The following is a 27,947-nucleotide window of genomic DNA, read 5'->3' as shown; positions in this document are numbered from 1 at the left end:
GGCCGCGTGGCCTAATGGATAAGGCGTCTGACTTCGATGAATCTAATGATGATATCAGAAGATTGCAGGTTCGTGTCCTGTCGCGGTCGTTTTATACAGAAATCCGGTGGAACTTGCTGACAGCCGAGTTTTCCCTCCTCAGCTCATAGTTCCACCTTTCCATCCAAGCATTGCAGGGCTTTTTATGGTATATAATTCCTTCTAACATTGTTTTCATTCAATTCGCTCTCATCCTAGTATTTTGTTTATCCCCTGATGAATCCACAGTATCTGTTTGACTTGGATCAAGTACAGAATAAAATATTATGTATCAATCGGTTCAATACAAATCTGTGGTGGAAATTCTAATGTCGTCACGAAGACAGACAGAGTGATTGAGTCATAGAAGTTGGCAGCATGGAAAAAGCCCTTCGGCCCAGCTTGTCAATGCCGCCCAGTTTCTTTCACTAAGCGAGACAAACTTGTCCGCATTTGGCCCATATCCCTCTATACCCACCCTGCCCATGTAACTGTCTAACTGATTTTTAAAAGACAAAATGATACCCGCCTCCACCACTGCCTCTGGCAGCCCGTTCCAGATGCTCCTCAGTACCTTATTTATGCTCCTAATTATTTCATAGACCTCTATGACATTACCCATACGCCTCCTACGCTCCAGGAAAAAAAGTCCCAGCCTATCCAGCCTCTACCTTTCACTCAGACCATCAAGTCCTGGTAGCACCCTTGTAAACCACTTCTGCACTCTTTCTAGTTTAACAATATCCTTCGGAAAACAGGGTGACCAGAACTGAACACAATATTCCATGTGTGGTCTTACCAATGTCTTGTGCAACTTGAACAAGACGTCCCAACTCTTGTATTCAACATTTTGAGCTTAAAACCTCGCATTCCGAATGCCTTCTTCACCACCCTATCCACCTGCGACACTACCTTCAAGGAGCGGTGAACCTGTACTCCTAGATCTGTTTGTTCTGTAATTCTCCCCAACTCGCTACTAGTGACTGATTAGGTCAATCACTGATTTGAGCTACCAAAATACATCACCTCACATTTATCCAAATTAAACTCCATCTGCCATTCATCGGCCCACTGGCCCAAGATGTTTAATAATGAGCTGAATCAACTGTTTTTTGTTCAGAGGGATGAAAGATTATCTCACTGGATTGGGAATCCAGAGGCCTGAAATACTCTTTGGGACAGGGAATAAATCTCACCATTCAAATTCACTGATTCAATAGATTTTCAGAGGCGTTGAAAGGGTGAATGCTGAGAGGTTGTTTCTCCATGTGGGAGAGCCTAGGACCAGAGGGAATGATCTCAGAGTAAGGGGCCGCCCAATTAAATCAGAAATGATGAGTAATTTGTTCTCTCAGAGTATAGTGTATCTGTGGAAACATTGTTTCTAAGCGAATACTTGTCGAGGCTGGGGAAGTTAATATGCGCAAGATTAAATCAGTAAGGGAATCAAGGATTATGGGGATAAGGCGGGAAAGTGGGTTTGAAGATTATATCAGGTCAATCATAACCTCTTTGAATGGTGGAGCAGACAGGATGGGCCGAATGGGCCACTTCTGCTCCTCCGTCTTACAGTGTAATGAGGTCACCTGATGGACTTGTTTTCACGGCTGGGCGGCCGGTTCCGGAAAGACAAAATCTGCCAGCAGTGCCCCAGATGAAGCTGGCGTCTGTTTTGGAGCTTCTGAAGCCGCAAGTTTTCATGGTGCCAAACTCCTGCCCAAAGCTGGTGTCGTGATTTAAATCGATTATCAGACAGAGGATTAGGAATATCGGTATAGAGATTGGTGCAAAAAGATTCACTCCTCAGGCCTGTTGAACTCCGAATCTAAACTCCATCCTAGTTCCGGATACACTGAATGAATCATCAGGTCACCCTCAATAAGTGGCCCAACGCGGAGACGCAGGACATTGATCATCGAGGAGGATGGATAGAAACCCGCAGATGCAAAGCACAATGGATTAGCAGCGCATCACCGTCACCTCTCGGCCAACTCGCCAAATGACCTGACTTCACCAAACCACCTCATGGACCTTTAACATCTGCAACAACTAACGGAAGAAGGTTGTATTTGTCCATTGGTCCAGATGTGCAGCCAGTTGTGAAATATTGGAAATATAGTCTCTGTCAGCAAATTACATTTCCAACATATCAGCTGAAGGATTGTTCTGAACGGACTGATGGGAAACACTTCAACACCATTGGAGTGGGCACGTGAGCAATAGGTCAGAAGGTGAGAGCATTGAGGGAGAACTCACAGACTGTATCAGAGAGAGACCTCTCCTGTGGAAATGTGTTCTCTGCTGTGTTACTGTGTTCTCTGCTGTGAAACTGTGCTCTCTGCTGTGGGACTGTGCTCTCTGCTGTGGGACTGTGTTCTCTGCTGTGGGACTGTGTTCTCTGCCGTGAACTGTGCGCTCTGCTGAGAAACTGCAATCTCTCCAGTCGAAATGTACTCTCTGCTGTGAAACTGCTCTCTGCTGAGGAAACGTGGACCAGATGTGATGCAGCTGCGGGTGCTGAGTGATGTAACGTGGACATGGTGAAGTTACTGGCCAGAAATTTCCGAATTCTATTTTTGCTTTTAATGGACAGCTACAATCCACGTGTTTATTCTCGGACACAACAATGAATAAAAATGAATCAGTGCTGAGCAGATTCTAACATCCCACACCTCCAGTTTGTTCTTATTGAGAACCCCGTCCTCGATGGAAGCTTTTGCTCTCCGAATCAGACCACCGCCTCCTGGGAATACAGCAGCGATACCTCCAAGATCTGATCAGTAACAGAATCACAGAATAATACAGTGTCCCCTTGTGACTGAGGGGAACAGGTGCTCCCTATCCGCCCTGCCTATACCTATCATAATCTTGTACACCTCGAAGTGATCACCCCTCAGTCATCTCTGTCCCTGCGTGAGAGAGAAAACAAGCCTATCCAACCTCTCTTCATATCCTAACTTTTCCATCCCAAGCAACATCCTGCTGAATCACCTCTGCACCACATCCAGTGCAGTCACATATTTCCTATAATGTGGTGACCAGAATTGCACACGGTACTCCAGCTGTGGCCTCACCAACATTCTATACAACTCCACCATGACCTCTCTGCATTTGTAATCCATGCCCCGATTGATAAAGACAAATATATCAAATGTCTTTCCCACCACCCTATTAATCTGCCCGTCTGCCTTCAGAGATCTATGGACAAACACTCCAAGGTCCCTTTGTTCCTCAGGACTTCCCAGTGTCAGGCCATTGACATTAATCCTTTAATAATAATATTATATTCTTTATTGTCAAAAGTAGGATTATATTAACACTGCAATGAAGTTACTGTGAAAACCCCCTACCAAATGATCACATCTAAGTTTGCAGCGTTAAATTCCATGAGCCACTTTTCTGCCCATTTGACCATCCCGTCTGTATCTTCCTGTAACTCAAGACACTCAACCGCACTCTGAGCTTGAAACTCAGTGAAAGGATTTCACCCTCCTCTCGGAATCTGATCACCACCTCAATCCCAACATTCAGCTTGGGTGGGCAGACAAGACAACGTCCTTCCCGCAGCTCTCCCAGCACAGACTGGATAATATCCCAAACTCGTATCCTGCTAGTGTCACATTGCTCCACCACCTTGTTCTCTTCACAAAACGCCAGGAATCTCAGACCAATTCTTCAGACCTTTGATTCGCTCTTCAAACAACATCTTGTCCCTGATTAAGTTCATCCTGAGAAGAGGTGCTCGGTATTCCGAGTTTCTCTGCAGCATCCGGTTGCTGTTGATGAACCAAAAGAGGCCTCACGCCTGAAAGAAAGCCCCTCTCACAGCCCTGTGAGCATGTCTCCATTAGACGGTGCAGTCAATACCTGCAGGGTAGATAACAATGGAGAGAAGTGTGAGCAATTTCAGCGTCACAATTCTCTGGACACAGAGCATTCAAAATATTATATTATTGAAAATACTGAACTGATCCTCTGGGAGCAGGACTCAAGTCAAAGGGGAAAATCCAGTGGGTTTCTAGTGGAAAGATTTAACAACTGGATGATGGCAGCTGAAATCAGTCATTGCGTTACAATCTCTGTAGATATTCTACTGAATTTAACCCTGCAAAAGGCATATTTTCCGACTAGAAATCCAACACATTTCCCCCTGTTGTGGAGGAAGTTCTCAATCGCCCAGGTGGTCAAACGGAATAAGGCTGGGCTGGGATTTGAGTCCAGATTTTTCTTTAGGGAACAGACACTTTAACGGATTAAGCTACAGAGTCTGAGGATGTTCAGCTAATCACAAGGGAATGCTGGAAATACTGTACGGATCTGTAGTATCTGTGAAAAGCGAAATAGTTACCATTTTAGATCCTGACATTTCGTTGGAACGACCTGTTTCTCTCTCCACAGAAGCTGCCGGATCAACTGAATATTTGCAGCATTTTCTGTCTTTGTTTCAGATTTGCAGCATCCGCAGTATTTTGCTTTTGGGCCAAAGGACATTGAGTTGCCTTTCCTGCTCTGAGGGTTATTGACGGTTTCTCTGGCTTTGATTGTCGCTGATTCGGCAAAACATTTACAATCTATCATTAATTGACCGTGAGAATGGGCGGTGAGGGGATTCTGGAACCGCTGGAAGTCCATCTGGTGTATGTACACACACAGTGCTGTTCGGGAGGGGTTCCAGGTTTGGATGGTGCCTCGCGGAGGAAAAGTCACTTTCAGGAGTGGGATTCGAGCCCTGGCCCCTGGAGACTGCGACCTGAACTCGGCCATCCTGACGTATTTGAAAGGTTAGGTGCGTTTGGGCCGAAATCGGGTGCTCTTTCCGAGGGTCGGTACCGGTTCCATGGGCCGAATGCCCTCCTTCTGCACTGGAGGCATTCTATGATTACTTAAACAGGGTGAAAATGACAGCATCAGGACACAGGTACGAGTTAAGGTCTCAGGCCAGAGTAAGTGTCCTATGTAATGACACATAGAATGTACATTTATTGTGGACTGGTGCCATCTCCTGGCTGAACAGGAGCCGTGCGACACGGACACTTTCATTCAGGAGCATTTTAAATTGGAGTGAAATAACTTACGCAAAGTAAGTACTTGATACCAAACAGTTAATCAAACTGATCTAAAGAACCAAAAGGACACGTCTCCAGTCAGTGAGCGATGGTGGTATAGTGGTGAGCGTAGTTGCCTTCCAAGCAGTTGACCCGGGTTTGATTCCCGGCCATCGCAATAATAAATTGGGAATTTTTGCGCCTCTTGCTGAGTTTCAAACTGAGGAAGAGAAAGTTTCTCACTCAGAATTTATACACAAATACAGCGGGGAATGAAATAAGTACTTGTCGTTTTTTAACGTGGTTTCAATGTGGACAGTGTTTGACTATCCCCCCGCCCCCCCCCCCCCCCCCCCCGCGCCAGCCTTCAAACAAAAGTTAAAAATAACCGCAGAGATACTGAGTGAGACAGTATCTTGGCGGCCGTCGGGAAACTCAACGTCGGCATATTGAGGGTTGGCGTGAAGCAGGTGAACCCTGTCCACCAAGGGGTCCGCCTTGTGGAGTCGGAGGTGCCTACGGAGAAGGACCGGTCCTGGAGCAGCGAGCCAAGTAGGGTGCGACACACCAGATGTGGACTTCCTGGGGAAGGTAAAAACACGTTCATGGGGTGTGTTATTAGTGGTGGTGCACAATAGTGACCGGATGGAGTGCAGAGTGTCAAAGAGGACCTCCTGCCAGCGAGAGGCTGGGAGGTTCCTGGACCATAGGGCCAGCGGGACGGCCCTCAAACTGTCCCATTCACCCGTTCTACTTGCCCGTTTCCCCGGGGGTTGTAGCTGGTCATCCTACCGGAGGCTATACCCCTGCTGAGCAGGACGTGACGCAGCTCATCGCTCATGAATGAGGATCCCCTGTCACTGTGGATGTAGGCAGGGAAACCGAACAGCGAAGATGGTGCTGAGGGCCTTGATGACGGTGGCAGACGTCATATCGGGGCATGGGATGGTGAAGGGGAATCTGGAGTACGCATCGACCACACTGAGAATATGGTGTTATGGTCGGTGGAGGGGAGGGGCCCTTTGAACTCCACCCTGAGGTGTTCAAATGAGTGGGGAGCCTTCACCAGGCGTGCACGGTCTGGCCGGTAGAAGTGTGGCTTGCACTCCGCACAGACCTGGCAGACCCTGGTCACAGTCCTTACTTCCTCGACGGAGTAGGGCAGATTGTGAGCTTTGACCAGATGGTACAATCGGGTGACCTCCGGGTGACAAAGGCTGTTGTGTAGGGCCCAGAGTTGGTCCTCATGTGCGCTGGCACATGTACCTCGGGAGAGGGCGTCTGGAGGCTCGTTGAGTTTACCGGGGCGATACAAGATCTCGTAATTATAGGTGGAGAGCTCGATTCTCCACCGCAAGATTTTATCATTTTTGATCTTGCCCCGCTGTGTGTTATTGAACAATAAGGCTACCGACCGTTGGTCCGTAAGGAGAGTGAATCTCTTACCTGCCAGGTAATGCCTCCAATGCCGCTTCAAACAGCTTCAACGATAGCTTGAGCCTCCTTCTCGACGGATGAGTGTCGAATTTCAGAGACATGAAGGGTGCGGGGAAAGAATGCCACGGGTCTGCCTGCCTGGTTAAGGGTGGCAGCCAGGGCGACGTCTGAAGCGTCGCTTTCTACTTGGAAAAGCAGTGACTCATCCACTGCGCGCAACCCAGCCTTGGCGATGTCTGCTCTGATGCGGACGAAAGCATGTTGAATCTCGGCCGCAACGGGGAATTGGATGGACTGAATGAGTGGGCGGGCCTTGTCGGCATAGTTTGGGACCCACTGAGCGTGGTAGGAAAAGAAGCCCTGGCAGTGTTTGAGGGCCTTGGGGAAGTTCCATGAAGGGGCGCATGCGCTCGGGGTCGGGCCAGAGAAGACCATTTTGGACTACATAGCCGAGAATGGCTAACCGGGTCATGCTGAACACACACTTCTCTTTGTTGTAGGTCAGGTTGAGAAGGGTGGCAGTGCGGAGGAATTTATCGAGGTTGGCATCGTGGTCCTGCTGGTCATGGCCGCAGATGGTGACATTTTATAAGTACGGAAAGGTGGCCCACAAACCGTACTGGTCGACCACTTGGTCCATCTCTTTTTGGAAGACCGAGATCCCATTTGTGATACTGAACCCTAAGGAAGTGGTTGAGGCGACTGTCCCCCTCGAGGGCAGTGTATGGCCGGTCCGACTTCCAGGTGGGGAGCTGTAGGAAGCAGCCATCCGGTGAAATGGAAAACACCAGCCTCCTCCGCAGCTCCGCATCTCCGGCAACCTTGGCGCCAATTGGAAAATCTTCAAGCAAAAGTTCCTCCTGTACATCGAGGCATCCGACCTCGAAGCAGCATCGGATGCCTGGAAGATCACATTATTTGTCTCCACCGCGGGGGACCATGTCATCCACATCTACAACTCCCTTACGTTCGCTGCTGGCGAAGACAAAACAAAATTCAAAACAGTCCTGCTGAAGTTTGACAGCCACTGCGACACTGAGGTGAATGAGAGCTTTGAATGGTACTTTTTCCAGCAGAGGCTTCAGGGTAAGAATGAACCTTTTCAGTCCTTCGTGACCCATCTCTGCATCCTAGCGCAGTCATGTAACTATGACTCGACGGTTGATTCCATGATCCGGGATCAGATCGTTTTCGGGGTCCACTCCGATTCCCTTCGGCAGCAGCTCCTGAAATTCAAACAGTTGACCCTCTCAGTTGCTATCGAGACATGCGTTATCCATGAGCATGCTAAGAATCGTTACCCCCGCATCAGGGCGGCAGAAACTGCAAAACTGGCCTCCCACGAGGCGGAACGGGTGCAGGCCATTGTTCAAATGCAGGGCCTGAGCATCGAGGAGAGTGGTCACTTTGTGCGCTTTTCCCAGGTCCCTGCACAGGTGCGCCATGACCGAGTGGACGACGAGGCCGAAAACACGACTGCACAGGTGCGTACGTCGACCGACCGTACTGCGCATGCGCGATGGCGCACGGAATGCCCTGCCATCGGCGTCATGACATCTCCGAATTGTGGCTCCACCCACTTAAAGCGGAAATGTCCGGCAAAAGGACGCCGGTGTCTACAGTGTGGCAAGCTTGGCCACTATGCAGCCCTTTGCAGATCTGCTCCACCGCTCAGCAGCCAGCGATCCCAGCTGCGGCGCAGAAGTGTCCGCTCAATACAACAAGGCATGCCAGATTCCGATCCCGACAGCCCAACAGACCCTGATGCTGAGTGCGTCAGGTCCCCATACCGGGTGGGCATCATAACTACACATGCGCTGCCTTCCACCACAACGAGACACGCCTCTCGAACCTCAGTGTGGATCGACGAGTGGTGTGCTGTCCACACAATTAATGAAATGAAAACGAAATGAAATGAAATGAGACAAGACTTGCATCCAATTCAAACTTCACACCGGCGCATCAGCGAACCTCATCTCAAAATCCGGCCTCGACACCATGCGCGCCAGACCAAGCATTCTTCCACCGGCCTGCCAGTTCCTTGACTACAATGGCAATGCCATAGCTGCCACTGGTTCCTGTCAACGAGGGGTATCCAACAAGGCGATCAAGGCAACACTGTGGTTTGAAATCGTCGGGCCTGACAGAGCGTCCCTGCTCGGTGCTCGAGCTCCTGAACCTGGTTCAGCGAGTCCACGCCACGTCATCATCACCGGCGACGGCCTCGCCAGCAAGTTGCAAGCCTATTTATATTCTCACTCACACCAAACGGAAACAAGTCGCTATGTGTCAGCAGCACACCTGCCTTCTTCTTTATTAGTAGCAAAGTTTTGCTTTCTGTCTGAACCGCTCCTTGTTTTTCAGCTAACCACAGTACAGTCTGTGAACTTGTCTGTGAAAGCAGTACGGGAAGCAACTGTGGAGAGAGATTGCAGTCGCCAGAATGCAACTCTCCAAATTGACACATCACGCCGTTCAGATCTGAGACTTTCAATACCTTCGTCTGAGGAACAGGTGGAGCGGGAAATCGGAACTTGTTGATTAGAGCAAACTGATCAATGCAGCAATGAGAAGCTCCTGAACCACCAGCGGTTTGGACAAAGATGGCACTCAGATACAGGACTCTGGCTGGGGTTCAAAAGTAGGAAGAGCATATCTTGTTTGAAATGAAATAACGATGAAGATAGACTTTAAGTCGATTTGTGCACGGATCTTAGATTCGACGACGTCGCATCAGGATGGCCGAGCGGTCTAAGGCGCTGCGTTCAAAACGCAGTCTTTCCTGGAGGCGTGGGTTCGAATCTCATTCCTGATGTTGCCTTTTCCTCCACGAGGTTAAATTTCTCCAGCCAGATTTTCAACCTCAGGAAGATCCAATACCTCCCTATCAATGGAAAAGCGTTGGTCTCAGGACATGAGATTTCTGCTTAAATATGCACAGCAAGACCCCACCGGCAAAAGCCCAGTTCATGACTCGATAATCTGCTTCAGTGACTCTGGTTGAGGAATTAATATTGATGCCAAGAGAAGGGTAAAATTCAACAAAGAACAAAGAACAAGAAATGTACAGCACAGGAACAGGCCTTTCGGCCCTCCAAGCCCGTGCCGACCATGCTGCCCGACTAACCTACAATCTTCTACACTTCCTGGGTCCGTATCCTTCTATTCCCATCCTATTCATATATTTGTCAAGATGCCCCTTAAATGTCCCTATCGTCCCTGCTTCCACCACCTCCTCCGGTAGCGAGTTCCAGGCACCCACTACCCTCTGCGTAAAAAACTTGCCTCGTACATCTACTCTAAACATTGCCCCTCTCATCGTAAACCTATGCCCCCTAGTAATTGACCGCTCTACCCTGGAGAAAAGCCTCTGACTATCCACTCTGTCTATGCCCCTCATAATTTTGTATACCTCTATCAGGTCGCCCCTCAACCTACTTCGTTCCAGTGAGAACAAACCGAGTTTATTCAATCGCTCCTCATAGCTAATGCCCTCCATACCAGGCAACATTCTGGTAAACCTCTTCTGCATCCTCTCTAAAGCCTCCACATCCTTCTGGTAGTGTGGCGACCAGAATTGAACACTATACTCCAAGTGTGGCCTAACTAAGGTTCTATACAGCTGCAACATGACTTGCAAATTCTTATACTCAATGCCCCGGCCAATGAAGGCAAGCATGCCGTATGCCTTCTTGACTACCTTCTCCACCTGTGTTGCCCCTTTCAATGACCTGTGGACTCCTAGATCTCTTTGACTTTCAATACTCTTGAGGGTTCTACCATTCACTGTATATTCCCTACCTGCATTAGACCTTCCAAAATGCATGACCTCACATTTGTCCGGATTAAACTCCATCTGCCATCTCTCCGCCCAAGTCTCCAGACAATCTAAATCCTGCTGTATCCTCAGACAGTCCTCATCACTATCCGCAATTCCACCAACCTTTGTGTCGTCTGCAAACTTACTAATCAGACCAGTTACATTTTCCTCCAAATCATTTATATATACTACAAAGAGCAAAGGTACCAGCAGTGATCCCTGTGGAACACCACTGGTCACAGCCCTCCAATTAGAAAAGAATCCCTCCATTGCTACTCTCTGCCTTCTATGGCCTAGCCAGTTCTGTGTCCACCTTGCCAGCTCACCCCTGATCCCGTGTGACTTCACCTTTTGTACTAGTCTACCATGAGGGACCTTGTCAAAGGCCTTACTGAAGTCCATATAGACAACATCTACTGCCCTACCTGCATCAATCATCTTAGTGACCTCCTCGAAAAACTCTATCAAGTTAGTGAGACACGACCTCCCCTTCACAAAACCGTGCTGCCTCTCACGAATACGTCCATTTGCTTCCAAATGGGAGTAGATCCTGTCTCGAAGAATTCTCTCCAGTAATTTCCCTACCACTGATGTAAGGCTCACCGGCCTGTAGTTCCCGGGATTATCCTTGCTACCCTTCTTAAACAGAGGAACAACATTGGCTATTCTGCAGTCCTCCGGGACATCCCCTGAAGACAGCGAGGATCCAAAGATTTCTGTCAAGGCCTCAGCAATTTCCTCTCCAGCCTCCTTCAGCATTCTGGGGTAGATCCCATCTAGCCCTGGGGACTTATCTACCTTAATATTTTTTAAGACACCCAACACCTCGTCTTTTTGGATCACAATGTGACCCAGGCTATCTACACCCCCTTCTCCAGACTCAACATCTACCAATTCCTTCTCTTTGGTGAATACTGATGCAAAATATTCATTTAGTACCTCGTCCATTTCCTCTGGCTCCACAGATAGATTCCCTTGCCTATCCTTCAGTGGGCCAACCCTTTCCCTGGCTACCCTCTTGCTTTTTATGTACGTGTAAAAAGCCTTGGGATTTTCCTTAACCCTATTTGCCAATGACTTTTCGTGACCCCTTCTAGCCCTCCTGACTCCTTGCTTAAGTTCCTTCCTACTTTCCTTATATGCCACATGGAAGATAATTCGTCTTCTCTTGTAAATAGTCTGGCAGGTTGGATTGTTCACATCCGTCCAAGTGGGGAAGTTGGGGACTCGGTTTCTATTGTGATTCATTGCTCGATAAAGCTTTATTTCCTTATTGGCCCCCTGTGAGTTATTACTGGATATCGTTATATATCTATGTTGCCCCTCTATGGGGTACTGCTGGATAACGTTTCCCGAGCAGCTTTGACTAAGGGTCATCTGGACTCGAAACGTTAGCTCATTTCTCTCCCTCCAGATGCTGTCAGATATGCTGAGACTTTGAAGCATTTTCTCTATGGTTCCCTGTGTGTGAGCTTTACAATGTTGTAATGTGTCATGCTGTCTCTTTCATTCTTGGGACTAATGTCGGGATGAGACTGCAAGAAGGTTTCTGATAGGTATTTGCTGCAAAGCAAACAGGAACGTGTGTTATGTTTATTTTTGGCGTGAGGGAGAATGTAAATAGCAGAGAATACCCTCGATTCCTCGACCTCGGTCTAATGGCCCAGCACGCTTCCGCTGCGGCACTCTGCTCCTTAAACCAGGAGCTACAACATTACTGCCCTGCGGTAACCACACAACTATTCACTGCCTCATTTTTTTCTTTCAACAAGAACACACGTTTGAGCACACTGATTCTGGTCAGCATAGTTCAGATAATTCAGTTTCGTGCTGAATGGTTGTTCTGTGAAGGTGATGTGATTTCTTCTGTGACGTTGTTCTGATGGGAAAGTGGGGAGTGACTGGAATCACCTTTATAAAATGAAGTTCGGGGCGGCAGTTTCATCTCTCTGGGAACATTGATCACGCAGTTACAGACTTCCTCAAACTTTGCCTCAAATCCGACCACAAAAATGATGAGCACCGAGCAGAGTGGCGCAGCTGAAGCGTGCTGGGCCGATAACGCAGATGTCGATGGATCGAAACCATTCTCTGCTATTCATATTCTCAATCACAACAAACGGAAACAAGTTGCTATTTGTCAGCAGCACATCTGCCTTTTTCTTTATTAGTACCAAAGTTTTGCTTTCAGTCTTATCCGCTCTTTGACACCTGTTCTTCAGCTAGCCACAGTACAGTCGAGGTGACTGAGTTGAATTCTCCCAGAACACTCTTCTGCCGCCTCCACTGGATGAACGTTCACCTGATTGGACACTGGAGGGGTTCTTCGGCTACTTGTCTGTGAAAGCAGCACCGGAAGCAGCTGTGGAGAGAGATTGCAGTTTCCAGAACGCAACTCTCCAATTGGGTACTTCACGTCCTCAGATCTTAGACTTTCAATACCTTCGTCTGAGGAACAGAGAGAGCGGAAAATCGGGCCTTGTTGATTAGAGAAAACTGATCAATGCAGCAATGAGAAGCTCCTTAAACACCAGCAGTTTGGACAAGAATGGCACTCAGATACAGGACTCTGGCTGGGGTTCAAAAGTAGGAAAAGCATATCTTGTTTGAAATGAAATAAAGATGAAAACAGACTTTATTCGATTTGTGCACGGATCTTAATTCCTGCGTCAATGCATCTGGATGGCCGAGCGGTCTGTGGCGCTGCGTTCAGTTCGCAGTCTCTTCTGGAAGCGTGGGTTTAAATCCCACTCCTGATATTGCCTTTTACTCCACGAGGTTAAATTTCTCCAGCAAGATTTTCATCTCAGGAACATCCAATACCTCCCTTTCAATGGAAAAGCGTTGGTCTCAGGACATGAGATTCCCGCTTAAATACGCACAGCAAGACCCCACCGGCAATTTCATGTCTCGATAATCTGCTTCAGTGACCCAGGTTGAGGAATTAATATTGATCCCCAGAGAAGGGTAAAATTCGTCTTCTCTTCTAAATAGTCTGGCAGGTTGGATTGTTCACATCCGTCCAAGAGGGGAAGTTGGGGACTCGGTTTCTATTGTGATTCATTGCTCGATAAAGCTTTATTTCCTTATTGGCCCCCTGTGAGTTATTACTGGATACCGTTATATATCTATATTGCCCCTCTGTGGGGTACTACTGGATAACGTTTCCCGAGCAGCTTTGGCTAAGGGTGACCTGGACACGAAACGTCAGCTCATTTCTCTCCCTCCAGATGCTGTCAGATCTGCTGAGACTTTAAAGCATTTTCTCTGTGGTTCCCTATGTGTGAGCTTTACAATGTTGTAATGTGTCATGCTGTCTCCTTCATTCTTGGGACTAATGTCGGGATGAGACTGCAAGAAGGTTTCTGATAGCTATTTGCTGCAAAGCAAATAGGAACGTGTGTTATGTTTACTTTTGGCGTGAGAGAGAATGTAAATAGCAGAGAATACCCTCGATTCCTCGACCTCGGGCTAATAGCCCTGCACGCTTCCGCTGCGCACTCTGCTCCTTAAACCAGGAGCTACAACATTACTGCCCTGCGGTAGCCACACAACTATTCACTGCCTCATTTTTTTCTTTCAACAAGAACAGACGTTTGAGCTCACTGATTCTGGTCAGCATAGTTCAGATACTTTACTTTCGTGCTGAATGGTTGTTCTGTGAAGGCGATGTGATTTCTTCTGTGACGTTGTTCTGATGGGAAAGTGGGGAGTGACTGGAATCACCTTTATAAAATGAAGTTCGGGGCGGCAGTTTCATCTCTCTGGAAACATTGATCACGCTGTTACAGACTTCTTCATACTTTGCCTCAAGTCCGACCACGGAAATAAAGAGCACCGAGCAGAGTGGCGCAGCGGAAGCGTGCTGGGCCCATAACCCAGAAGTCGATGGATCGAAACCATTCTCTGCTATTCGTATTCTCATTCACACCAAACTGAAACAAGTTGCTGTTTGTCAGCAGCACATCTGCTTTATTCGTATCAAAGTTTTGCTTTCAGTCTGATCCGCTCTTTCACACCTGTTCTTCAGCTAACCACAGTACAGTCGCGGTGACTAAGTTGACTTCTCCCAGAACACTCTTCTGCCGCCTCTACTGGATTAACGTTCACCTGATTGGACACTGGAGGGGTTCTTCGGCTACTTGTCTGTGAAAGCAGCACCGGAAGCAGCTGTGGAGAGATATTGCAGTCGCCAGAATGCAACTCTCCAATTAGATACTTCACGTCGCTCAGATCGTAGACTTTCAATACCTTCGTGTGAGGAACAGGTAGAGCGGGAATTCGGACCTTGTTGATTAGAGCAAACTGATCAATGCAGCAATGAGAAGCTCCTTAAACACCAGCGGTTTGGACAAGGATGGCACTCAGACACAGGACTCTGGAAGGGGTTCAAAAGTAGGAAAAGCATATCTTGTTTGAAATGAAATAACGATGAAGATAGTCTTTAAGTCGATTTGTGCACGGATCTTAGTTTCGGCGACAACGCATCAGGATGGCCGAGCGGTCTGAGGCGCTGCGTTCAGGTCGCAGTTTCTTCTGGAGGCGATGGCTCGAATCCGACTCCTGATATTGCCTTTTCCTCCACGAGGTTAAATTTCTCCAGCAAGATTTTCAACCTCAGGAAGATCCATTACCTCCCTTTCAATAGAAAAGCGTTGGTCTCAGGACATGAAATTCCAGCTTAAATACGCACAGCAAGACCCCACCGGCAAACGCCCAGCTCATGACTCGATAATCTGCTTCGGTGAGTCTGGTTGAGGAATTAATATTGATCCCAAGAGAAGGGTAAAATTCGTCTTCTCTTGTAAATAGTCTGGCAGGTTGGATTGTTCACATCCGTCCAAGAGGGGAAGTTGGGGACTCGGTTTCTATTGTGATTCATTGCTCGATAAAGCTTTATTTCCTTATTGGCCCCCTGTGAGTCGATTCCTCGACCTCGACCGCGAGTAGCTCAACCACGTGCGGAGTGGCGCAGCGGAAGCGTGGTGGGCCCATAGCCCAGCAGTCGATGGACCAAAACCATCGTCTGCTATTTGTATTCGCACTCACACCAAAAGCAAACAAGTCGCTATCACCCAGCAGCACATCTGCCTTTTTCTTTATTAGTATCAACATTTTCCTTTCAGTATGATCTGCTCCTTGACACCTGTTCTTCAGCTACCCACAGTATAGTCGAGGTGACTAAGTTGCCTTCTCCCAGAACTCCCTTCTGCCGCCTCTACTGGATGAACTTTCACCTGTTTGGACACTGGAGGGGTTCGTCGGCTGTGAAAGCAGCACCGGAAGCAGCTGTGGAGAGAGATTCCAGTCGCCATGATGCATCTCTCCAATTGGATACTTCACGTCGCTCAGATCTTCGTCTCTCAATACCTTCGTGTGAGGAACAGGTTATAATGAAAAAATATATCATTTGAACCATGAATGTGAACCTGGAAAAGACAGAGATTTTAAATGAAAGGGAAAGGTCCCACAAAGGGTTAACAGCCGCTGGTTGTTTAAAATACAGATAGCTTCGCAGGCGTTAAAGAAAACAGATATGGACAACTCAACATGGTTTTAAAGTTAAAAAGACATTCAATCAATTTAAAATCTTAAGTTATATAAACGGGAACAGTATTTCACACTTCCCGAGAAGTGCATTATTTTACTGAACAATTAAAAAAGGAACAACCAGAATCTTAGGTTTAAATTGGGGGAGAAGGTTAAGCGGGAAACCTTGCTGACGCCACTTAAATATGAGACAACTGCTTTCCAGCTAAGAAACACATGAGGTGGCACGTTTATCCCATAATTTACACATTTTTGACGTTAAAAATCTTTTAGCAAATAATCAGGTCATAGGGTATAGATCCAAGCCAGATAAGGTTAGAAATATAGGGGGCGACCTGCCGTTGACACCAGCTGACCAGTAGAAGTGCAGAGGCGAACTGCTTCGTTGAACACGAGTTCATATCCAGTATTTAGACTGAGAAAAAACATCACTAAAGGCAGATATCAGGAAAGTTGCTGACGAAGCAACAAATAAATGTATTACCTGCCAAACAAAAGTATTACATGTCAAGCAGAATCAGCTCGTTCAACGACAGGGAGCTTGCATTAGCTACAGTCAGCAAGCAACAGTTACATTTCAATAAATGCCATGTAGAAACTAAGGCTGCGCAAAGGGCTATATAATACCTAATAATTCAGCAGCCAGCTCTCATAGCTGCCCTCGGTCATGGGAAGGACTGAACACGGAAGCCGAGCAGAACAGCGAATCCATCAGGAAAAAAACAAAAGTTACAGGAGAAAATTGTCAAGGCAGACTTGAAGGTCTAACAACTGACCAGGAAGATGCAAAGAAAATATCTTATTACTTTTCTGTAAAAACAGTGATTACATCTTTTAATTTGAAATTAAAACGAACTTAAATTGATAACCTGAAAGAGTGTTTATTAGAAAGTTTACTTTACTCTACTTAGAAAAGCCGGACCCGTGAGTGAAGCACCTGAGTGGAAAGTAAACAGAATCTTCTCTGAAGACATGGGTTATGCCGTGGGATAACATGAAACACTGGTTTGACCCGAATAGCGCCCACCTAAGTCTGCATAGGAGTCAGGGAGTGAGAATCCCTGTTCATCATTTAGAATATCTTGACCCTTTTCTGGTACAGGGGGAATTCTAAGAATAGTGGTGAGGTTTTAACTTCATGGCGCGCAACGTGGAGGGCTAGAATATTAGAAGTTTCTGGGTAAAGCGATGCTAGAATATTAGAAGTTTCTAGTTAAGCAGGTGGAGGTTTGAATATTAGAAGTTTCTAACCTACACAGGGAATGGAATATTAGACGATTCTAGTTCCCAAATAATTGTTAGAATATTAGAAGTTTCTAACTGGCACAATCAACCGCGATAGAATGGCGGGGCAGACTCGATGGGTCTAATGGCTTAATTCTGCTCCTATATTTTATGAACTTATCTTTTGCGCGACTTCGTGAGTTTCAAACTGAGGGGAAGGAACATTTTCCAACTCAGAATTTATGCGCAATTAGGGCAGGGAGTGAAAAGTAACTTTCTCAGCTTTTTATTATTTGGCTTCACCATGGACAGTGTTCGACTATTCACCGCCCGCCAAGCCCTGAAACAAAAGCTAAAAATCACAGCCTTTTTTCTATATCCTCATGAAGTGGACAAAACAGAGACACAACAGACACGTTACAGACAAGAATGGGATTTGAATCAACGTGTGCAGAGTACAATGGATTATTGTGCCTCACCTTAACCACGTGGTACAACCCCTTTAGTTCATGGAACTTTAATACCTGATCTTGTCACAGACAAGTAGCCGAAGCACCCCACCAATGTACAATCAGGAGGACGTTCATCCACGAGAGGTGGCAGAAGGTAATAATGGAAGAAGTGAACCCGGTAACCTCGACTGCACAGTTGGTAGCCGAAGAAGAATTGTGGCAATGTGGAGTTAAGCCCCAAACACGTCTGCCGCCGTTCGTGCCTCCGTTCGTCCCTCCTCTAACGCAACTCGATGCAAGTGGCCTGACAACTTGGAATAGTTTGTCACATCAGTGATTGCAGATCCATCGTGTAAAAATGAATTCCACTTCCGAGAAACAATGGGCGAAAAATCGACGAGGATGGGATTCGAACCCACGTGTGCAGAGCACAATGGATTAGCAGTCCATCGCCTTAACCACTCGGCCACCTCGTCGCACAACTTGGCGCGTCAATACGTCTTAATTCGTTTTGCATCCATGAACTGATGGCAATTATTTGCCTCTTTCTATTCAACCAGGTATTCGACGGGGGCAATGCAGTGGTGGTTGTATAGTGGTGAGCATCGCTGCTTTTGAAACCATTGACTCCGGTTCGATTCCTGGCCATCGCAGTAATAGTTGAATCGGATGTTTTTGCGCGACATCCTGAGTTTCAAACTGAGGAAGACTGGTCAACTGTTTCTCATTCAGAATTTATGCGGATTATCTAAGTGAGGTGTTTAAGATGCGAAAAGGTGTAGATATTGTAGACGTGGAGTTGATGTTACCTGTTGTGCGGTAGTCTAAAACGAGAGGTCATCATCTTAGAATATGAGGCTGCAAATTTAAAAAAGAAAAACGACTTCTCCCAAAGGCTTGTAATTCTGTGGAATTCACTTCCTCAGAGTGTGGTGGATGCAGGGACAGTGAGAAAGTTAAGGAGGACTTAGAGAGACTTTTATTGGTAATGAGTTGAAGGGTTCTGGAGAACGGGCAGGACGGTGGTGTTGAGGCCATTATGTTTGATCAGGCAAGATCACATGGAAGGTTTTACGCCCAAGAGGCTAAATTCCATATCCCAGCTCCAATGTTATGTGTTCTCGGGAGGAGGTGTTCTGGCTGATATCTCAATCGATCTCTTGTTCCGTAACATTTCAGGTAGCAGATGATGAACATTTCAGTCATGATCGAATGGCGGGCAGACTCGATGGGTCGAATGGCGTAATACTGCTCATCTATCTGATGAATCTATCGTTTGCGCGGCTTCATAACTTTCAAACTGAGGGAAAGAAATAGTTTCCAACTCAGAATGTGTGCGCAATTATGGGAGGGGGGAGTGAATTAAGTAACTTTCTCGTCATTTTCTAAAGTGGTTTCAATATGGAAAGTGTTCGATTATTCACAACCCCAAGCCCCAAACACTAAAAATCACAGCATTTTTCCGTCACCCTCATGAAGTGGATCAAACAGAGACACAACAGATACGTTACAGACGAGGATTGGATTCGAACTCAAGTGCGCAGAGCACAAAGGTTTCTTGTGCATCCTCTTAACCACGTGGTACAACTCCTTTACTTCATGGAACTTTAATATCTGACCTTCTCACAGACAAGTGACCGAAGCAACCCTCCAGTACACAAACAGGAGGATGTCCATCCAGGAGAGGTGGCAGAAGGTAATTATGGGAGAAGTCAACCCGGTATCCTCGACTGTACTGTGGGTAGCCGAAGAAGAACTGGTGTCAAAGAGCGGTTAAGCCCCAAACACGTCTGCCTCCGTTCCACCGTCCTCTAACCCAACTCGATGCAATCTGGCCTGATAACTTGGAATAGATTGTCACATCAGTGATTGCATATCCATCTTGGAAAAAGGAGGCCTACTTCCGAGAAAAGTGGATTTAAAATCAACGAGCATGGAACTCGAACACACGTGTGTAGGGCACAATGGATTGTAGTCCATCGCCTTAACCACTCGGCCACTTCGTCCCACAAGTACGCACGGCAATATACCTTAATTCGTTTTGCATCCATGAACTGATTGAATGTATCTGCCTCCTTCTATTCCACCTGGTGTTCAAAATTGGAAATGCAGCGACGGTGGGAGAGTGGTGAGCAAAGTTTTCTTCCAAGCAGTTGTCCCTGTTCGATTCCCGGCCATTGAATCGGATGTTATCGTGCAACATCGTGAGTTTCAAACTGAGGAAGACTGGCCAACAGTTTCACACTCAGAATGTATGCGTCATTATCTAATTGAGGTGTATCAGATGCCAAAAGGTATGGAAAAAGTTGACGTGGAGCTGTTGCTTCCTCTTGTGGGGCATTCTAAAAGAGGAGGTCATGATCTTAGAATAAGAGATTGCAATGTGAAAAAAGATTTGAGGGAAAAATACTTATTCCAAAGGGTTTATGATTCTGTGGAATTCGGTACCCCAGATTGCGTTGGATGCAGGGAGAGTGAGTAAATTTAAGGAGGTTGTAGAGAGAGTTTTATTGGTAAGGAGTTGAAGGGATACGGAGAACGGGAAGACGGTGGAGTTGAGGCCAGGATGGGATCAGCCAACATCACATGGAAGGTGTTAGGCTCAGGAGGCTAAATTGCCTACTCCCGCTCCGAGATCATGCGTTCTAGGGAGAAGGTGTTCCTGCTGATATCGCAATCGACCTCTTCATCTGTAACATTGTAGGTCGCAGATGGGGAAGATATCAGCCACGATAGAATGGCTGGGCAGACTCGATGGGTCTAATGGCTGAAGTCTGCTTCTTTATTTTATGAACTTACCTTTTGCGCGACTTTGTGAGTTTCAAACTGAGATGAAGAAACAGTTTCCAACTCAGAATGTATGCGCAATTAAGTCAGGGAGTGAAATAAGTAACTTTCTCACCTTTTTATAATGTGCTTTCAACACAGACAGTGTTCGCCGAATTCACCACCCGCCAAGCCCGTGAACCAAAGCAAAAAATCACAGCATTTGTACTTCATGCTCATGAAGTGGACCAGAGACACAACAGACACATGACAGACGAGGATGGGATTTGAACCCACGTGTGCAGAGTACAATGGGTTATTGTGCGTCTCCTTAACCACATGATACAACTCATTTACTTCAATGGAATTTTTATATGCGATCTTATTACAGGCAAGTAGCCAAAGAACCCCTCCAGTCTACAAACAGGAGGAGGTTCATCCTGGAGAGGTGGCTGAAGAGAATTATGGGAGACGTCATCCCGGTAACCTCAACTGTACTGTGGGTCGCTGAAGAACTGGTGTCACGGTGCGGTTCCACTGACAACGTATCCACAGGCACATATAGTGACGAAGACTGACAGGTTCAGAATGTCTCTTACACTCTCACACATTACCTGAGAGTAACAGGAATCCCCCATTTACAAACGGGACCAGAGAAGTGCAGAGAGAATGCACCTCACTCCCACATACAACATGTTGACGGCTTCAACACAACCAAAATATAAGAATAGATCATCACCACATATTATCTTCTTCGAAATCCCGCCGTCCCAACTTTAATATAATAAAACAATTTTTATCAGTTGTGTCTCACTCTAATCTGTGAACTACGCTCTACCAGAGTGTGTTGACATCTACTGGCCACGACACAGAACCGCAACAGAGCGGGGGAGATTCACATGAACTGTCGGTGATAGAATGTGACCGGGTGGACGGAGAGGTGTTAGAAGTATGTAAAATTTAAACAATCGATATTCATGCATTTCCCAATGGAATTGGTGGAATTTGGAAGTGTTTATCTTGAGGATCAATTGAGCAGAGACTTTAAAGCATTTTATCTGTGCTTCCCTCTGTGTGAGCTTTGCAACGTTGTACTGTGTCATGCTGTCTCCTTCATTCCTGGGACGAGACTGCAAGAAGGATTCTGAAAGGTATTTGCTGCAAAACAAACAGGAACGTGAGTTATGTTTTCTTTTCGTGTCAGGGAGAATGTAAATAGCAGAGAATAGCCAGGATTCCCTGACGTCGGGCTAATGGCCCAGCACGCTTCCGCTGCGACACTCTGCTCCTTAAACCAGGAGCTACGATTTTACTGCCCTGCGGCAGCCACACAGCTATTCACTTCCTCATTTTTTTGTTTCAACTAGAACAAACGTTTGAGCTCACTGATTCTGGTCAGCAAATTTCAGATAATTTACTTTCGTGCTGAATGGTTGTTCTGTGAAGGGGATGTGATTTATTATGTGACGTTGTTCTGATGAGAAAGTGGGGAATGACTGGAATCACCTTCATAGAATGAAGTTCGGGACGGCAGTTTCACCTCTCTGGGAAGATTGATCACGCTCTTACTGATTTCTTCAAGCTTTGCTTCAAGTCCGACCCCAGAGAAAATCAACTACGAGCAAAGTGGCGCAGCGGACGTATGCTGGACCCCTAACACAGAAGTCGATGGATCGAAACCATTCTCTGCTATTAATATTCTCACTCACACCAAACGGAAACAAGTCGCTGTTTGTCAGCAGCACATCTACCTTTTTCTTTATCAGTATCAACGTTTAGCTTACAATCTGATCCGCTCTTTGACACCTGTTCTTCAGCTACCCACAGTATAGTCGAGGTGACTAAGTTGACTTCTCCCAGAACACTCTTCTGGCGCCTCTCCTGGACGAACGTTCTCCTGTTTGGACACAGGAGGCATTCTTCGGCTACTTGTCGGTGAAAACAGCACCGGAAGCAGCTGTGGAGAGAGATTCCATTCGCCGGAATGCAACTCTCCAATTGGATACTTCACGTCGCTCAGGACTTAGGCTCTCAATATCTTCGAGTGAGGAACAGGTAGAGCGGGAATTCGGTCCTGGTTGATTGGAGCAAACTGATCAGTGCAGCAATGAGAAGCTCCTTAACCCCCAGCGGCTTGGACAAGGATGGCACTCAGATACAGGATTATGGCTGGTGTTCAAAAGTAGGATAAGCATATCTTGTTTGAAATGAAATGATGATGAACATAGAATTTGAGTCGATTTGTGCACGGATCTTAGTTTCGGCGACAACGCATCAGGGTGACCGAGCGGTCAAAGGCGCTGAAGTTCAGGTCGCAGTCTCTTATGGAAGCGTGGATACGAATCCCACTCCTGATATTGACCTTTCCCCCACGAGGTTAAATTTCTCCAAGGAGATTTTCAACCTCACGATTGTCCAATACCTTCCTTTCAATGGAAAAGCGTTGGTCTCAGGACATGAGATTCCTGCTCAGATACGCACAGCGAGACCACACAGGCAAAAGCGCAGTTAATGACTCGATAATCTGCTTCAGTGACTTTGGTTGAGGAATTAATATTGATCCCAGGACTCCGGGTAAAATTCGTCTTCTCTTGTAAATAGTCCGGCAGGTTCGATTGTTCACATCCGTCCGAGAGGGGAAGATGGGAACTTGGTTTCTATTGTGATTTGTTGCTCGATAAAGCTTTATTTCCTTATATGCCCCCTGTGAGTTATTACTGGATATCGTTATATATCTATATTGCCCCTTTGTGGGGTACTACTGGATAACGTGTCCGGTCCAGCTTTGACAAAGTGTCATCTGGACTCGAAACGTTAGCTCTTTCTCTCCCTACAGATCTGGTCAGACCTGCTGAGACTTTAAAGCATTTTCTCTGTGGTTCCCTCTGTGTGAGCTTTACAATGTTGTAATGTGTCATGCTGTCTGCTTCATTCCTGGGTTTAATGTCGGGATGAGACTGCAAGAAATTTTCTGATAGGTATTTGCTGCAAAGCAAACAGGAACGTGCGTTATGTTTACTTTTCGTGTCAGGGATGTAAATAGCAGAGAATAGCCTCGATTCCTCGACCTCGGGCTAATGGCCAAGCACGCTTCCGCTGCGGCACTCTGCTCCTTAAACCAGGAGCTACAACATTACTGCCCTGCGGTAGCCACACAGCTATTCACTTCCTCATTTTTTCTTTCAACAAGAACACATGTTTGAGCACACTGATTCTGGTCAGCATAGTTCAGATAATTTACTTTCGTGCTGAATGATTGTTCTGTGAAGCTGGTGTGATTTCTTCTGTGACGTAGTTCTGATGGGAAAGTGGGGAGTGACTGGAATCACCTTTATAGAAGGAAGTTCGGGGCGGCAGTTTCACCTCTCCGGGTACATTGATCAACCTGTTACTGAGTTCTTCAGACTTTGCCTCCATATATAAAACGAATACACAAACAATGAAGCGAGAGAATGTATTAAATCAGAGATTGGATATTCCTGTAACCAATATGGCTGGAATGGGAATCCTTCATTTTCCGATAAATCGGGATGAACTGGTCGCTCAGTCAAAAATCAGATATCTGGGGATTTAAATGCGATTACTACAATGATAATATTTAACCATGTTAATGTTATTTTGCTCCAATTGAAACGTGTCACGAATACATCGTTACCTTGTTGCACAACTTGCTTTCAGCCAGGAGATGGCAGCCGTGCGCAATAGTTTGGATCTCCTGATTGTGTCCACAGATCTGGATAGGAATGGAGCTGCTGCTTCCTGGGGAGCTGCCAAGCAAGAGGCACAGATACTGACCAACTGCACCCGCTCCAAATAGATTTCCAAATTACTGAACAAAACAAAAACAAGCACAAATCATATTTTAAGAAACTATGACAGTGACTCTGAAAACAACACACCAACACCTCTGAAAGAATCGATTTGCTGTAACTAATTAAAGATGAACTGTCTCAATGTCAGCCGTAATTCCTTACCAGTTCTCAGACAGGCACCGACTGGTTAGAAGTTTGCTTCACTTTTCAAGGTCCGGCTCAATAAAATCAATCACAGGCCCATGATCTGCTTTCCTCCTGTTCTCAGACACATCCACTTTCTACAAGGGCGCTGTACAAAGCTGGTTTTCAGAGTAAGAGCCAGACTGCAGTCACCTCGTTCTCTCTCGATCCCTTTATCTCAGAGCCACCTCACAACCAGGGGTGGAACTTCTCACAGAGCCAAGAATGGAATAGTTTGTCGATTCTTCCACTGATTCAGGACCGTCCATCACCAGGACGTATTCGTCCAAAAGAGTTGGGGTGAGATGGGGCTGAGTTTCACTGTGAATCCAATCAGTCCCCGGAGAAGCACAAAAACAGTGAGTGAGGGAGAGAGAAATAAACAAAGAAACAGATAGAGAGATAAAATATGTTCCATTTCTGCCACGATCTTTTTACACAGAAATACATTCAGCTGTCATTCATTAGTAATTTGGTCGATGGAATACATTCTAAAACCAGCCTGGAATCACTCCAGGAAGTTATTGCATTCAAACGATCAACGGGGCCCCGGTGTTTATGTGAGGAGGGGTTGAATCTTCGTGGAAAATGACCATTGGATTTGGAGAGAGGCCTTGAGAGACTCGAAAACCTCAGCTCCCTAAACGCACAATTCCACCGATTAAATAGTTTGTGGAACAACATCAGTTACATTGGAAATATATTAGAAATTCAAATGGAACAGGACCACACTTTACAGTCTGGAGGAAAATTTAAATGATGAAATTTAGAAATTACAGCACAGAGGGAGACCTGTGCAGGCCGAACGGTCACCTGATGACGCAACTAAAATGGTCACGTGTCGGGATTCCGGCAGTTCCCCGGATCGCGGTCAGAGCACAAGCCAGGAGGAGCTGCTCAATTATTAAGTCAGTTATTTTTTATTACATGTCATTGGTCGCCAGCCATTGAGAGACGAGCATTTCTACATGGTGTCAGGAGTGGGAAGTATGGCAGAAGGACTTCACCGCATCAGCTCTCTTCAAGAAGACGCTTAATAAATAGTGCACCAGCAGCCCGGCTAGCTCAGTCGGTAGAGCATTGGACTCTTAATCCCAGGGTCGTGGGTTCGAGCCCCACGTTGGGCGCTTCTGTGTTATTATCTGAAAATATTGATGCAGAATGAACTTTCTTCGTAACAAGAACGCAAGGTTATGACTGGGAATCCAGAGGTCTAAACGAACATTTCGTGACAAAATTTAATAAATATGGAATTAAAATGTCGTCTCAGTAACGGTTCCGCTTCCGATGCATCTTATTTCCACAACTGGGACCACATTACACAACAAGTAATGATTTGGCACAAACACAGTACAGATCTGTCACCGGCAGTGTCACGGTTACAGAGAGCTCAGTTACACAGCAAGATATAATTTTACAAACAGGGCCCCTCTGTGTGCAGCAGAAAACAACATTTTCCGAAAAAAACAGTTTCTCCATCTCGGCACCTTTTCTGTGTGTCATTGTGTGTGTCCTGATCGTCTCTTTCTGATTTTTTGTGTCTCTTTCTCTGTCTGTTACAGCAGTGCTGCTGTTGTGTATTAATCTCACTTTTCCCAAACGGTAATTGTGATTGATAGATACAGGAAGATTCCACACTGACATTCAGTACCAATGTCTGATAGAGACTGAAACCCACCCTCACATACAGTCCCAGACATTGACTCATAATGAAGAAATCCTGCTCTCACAAACTGTTCCAGAGACTGAGGTGCAGAGTGTTCCCTCCACTCGCGAATACTACCTGTGATTTACAGATACAGAACAAATCTCAGTCAGGTGAGTAGCAGAGTTTGATGGGTACGACATGTATTCCACAATCACCTTCTCTGCGCCAGATAATCAGATGCAGACGACATGCGGCGCCTGTGTTGGTTTAACAAGAGTTTTGCCCAAGAACAGGAACAGATTTACACAATATCAGGGTATAAGACGTAGGAGCAGAAGCAGGCCATTCAGCCCATCGAATATGCTCCGTATTGCAATGAGATCATGCTTGATCTGATATTTGACGTGTTATGACCTCATACGGTGGCACGTTGTCACAGTGGCTACCTCACAGCGCCCGCGATCCGGGTTCATTTCCAGCCTTTAGCCACGGACTGTGTGGAGTTTGCACTTTCTCTCCGTGTCTGTGTGGGTTTCCTCCGGATGCTGCGATTTCCTCGCACAGTCCAAATGTGTGCGGGTTAGGTGGACTGTCCATGCTAAATTGCCCCTTAGTGTTCAGAAAGTTGGGTGGTGTTACAGGGATGTGGTGGGGACACAGAAACTCTTTCAGAATATCGTTGCAGAGTCCATTGGCAGAATGGCCTCCTTTTACATTTTAATGATCTCATGATAATCCTCATGTCCACTTTCCCGGCTTTTTATCTCTAGATTTCATGATGAACCTTTAAAACCAGCAATCCCACCAAGCCTCAGGTAGCGGTAACTCCTCAATGGTCGTTAATGTCCCGGCTGTCAGTCATTTGGCCAGTCTTGAGTGAAGTCACATCCTGGAAATGTCATACATTGATCCAGTTCTAAAGTAAATTAAGTCACTCTAGTCCCTGATGACCATAGGCCCTTTGAGGGTAAGATCTGACTGGTGGTGATTTAACCTGAGGATCACCATACTTCAGGCGAGGAGCAATAATAATAATACTAATAATCTCTTATTGTCACAAGTAGGCTTCAATCGAGGTTCTGTGAAAAGCCCCGAGTCGCCACATCCCGGCTCCGGTTCGGGGAGGCTGGAACGGGAATTGTGAGATGGCGGGGTTTTCATGTTTCAGGTCGAGTATAACCGTGTGATCTGAATCTAATTAATTTGGTTTTCCTTCTGCTAATCTTGTCTCACAGTGAGGCAAACCTCACTGATTGGATAGACGAGTGATCGTTCTTCAGTCTTATCATGGACGGACCCGCTGAATATGGAGGCATATCCTGTGTGGCAGGATTTAGCTCCAACTCAATCTATAAGTTTGTGGATGATACCACTGCGGTAGGTCGTATCGCAAACAATGACGAATCAGATACAGGACGTAGATAAATCACATGGTTGCATAGTGCACTGTCATGTGATTGTACCTTTAAGACCTAGCTGTTTAAGCAATGTACATTTAAGAAAACAGTGAGGTCAGAGAGTGGGTGGAGCTCGGCTTTAGGTCAGCCATTTTGCAGATTTTTACTTTCAGTTTAAAAAGCACCTTGTGTGTGTCTGTGTGTTTCCAGAGAGCTGCAAGTTTGAAAAGAGATTGGGAGTGTCTTCGTTTGCAGGGAGCTGGATCTCTGGCATAAAAGACCATCTCTGGATCATTTGGGTGATTTAAACTGATAATTATAAAACCTTTAACCTGATGTGATTCTGTTTAAAGGTGTTAAGTCTCTTGGAAGTTTGAAGGAACATTTTAAGGAATTATTTACTGTTGCAATATTTTCTGAGTTATCTTTGAAGTAAGGGGTGTTAAGAGATCCTATGTTTATTTAAGATGTGAAGTTGAGTTCATGGAATAAACAGTGTTTTGTGTTTAAAAGCCCACGTGTCCATAATTGTATAATAACAATACACCTAGGGAAAAAGCCGTGTGCTAGGAAAAGCAACAAATCCATTAAAGGG

General features: G+C 46.2%; 5 non-coding genes across 5 annotated transcripts; 4 read left to right on the top strand and 1 right to left on the bottom strand.

Moving 5' to 3' along the window:
• trnar-ucg (transfer RNA arginine (anticodon UCG)) lies at positions 1-89 on the top strand. Its single transcript is given in 2 exon segments — positions 1-37; positions 54-89. It is a non-coding gene; the product is annotated as a tRNA-Arg (tRNA).
• Positions 90-5,169: 5,080 nt separating this feature from the next.
• Positions 5,170-5,241, top strand: trnag-ucc (transfer RNA glycine (anticodon UCC)). The gene has a single exon. It is a non-coding gene; the product is annotated as a tRNA-Gly (tRNA).
• A 3,991-nt stretch (positions 5,242-9,232) lies between these two features.
• On the top strand, positions 9,233-9,315 carry trnal-caa (transfer RNA leucine (anticodon CAA)). Its single transcript has one exon. It is a non-coding gene; the product is annotated as a tRNA-Leu (tRNA).
• Positions 9,316-17,940: 8,625 nt separating this feature from the next.
• trnas-gcu (transfer RNA serine (anticodon GCU)) lies at positions 17,941-18,022 on the bottom strand. Its single transcript has one exon. It is a non-coding gene; the product is annotated as a tRNA-Ser (tRNA).
• Positions 18,023-25,361: 7,339 nt separating this feature from the next.
• trnak-cuu (transfer RNA lysine (anticodon CUU)) lies at positions 25,362-25,434 on the top strand. The gene has a single exon. It is a non-coding gene; the product is annotated as a tRNA-Lys (tRNA).
• The last annotated feature ends 2,513 nt before the right edge of the window (positions 25,435-27,947 follow it).

This window comes from Scyliorhinus torazame, chromosome 24 (assembly GCF_047496885.1).
Source record: "Scyliorhinus torazame isolate Kashiwa2021f chromosome 24, sScyTor2.1, whole genome shotgun sequence".
NCBI lineage: Eukaryota > Metazoa > Chordata > Chondrichthyes > Carcharhiniformes > Scyliorhinidae > Scyliorhinus > Scyliorhinus torazame.
Note: the sequence above shows the minus strand (reverse complement) of the source record. Positions and strands in the feature narration are given on the sequence as shown.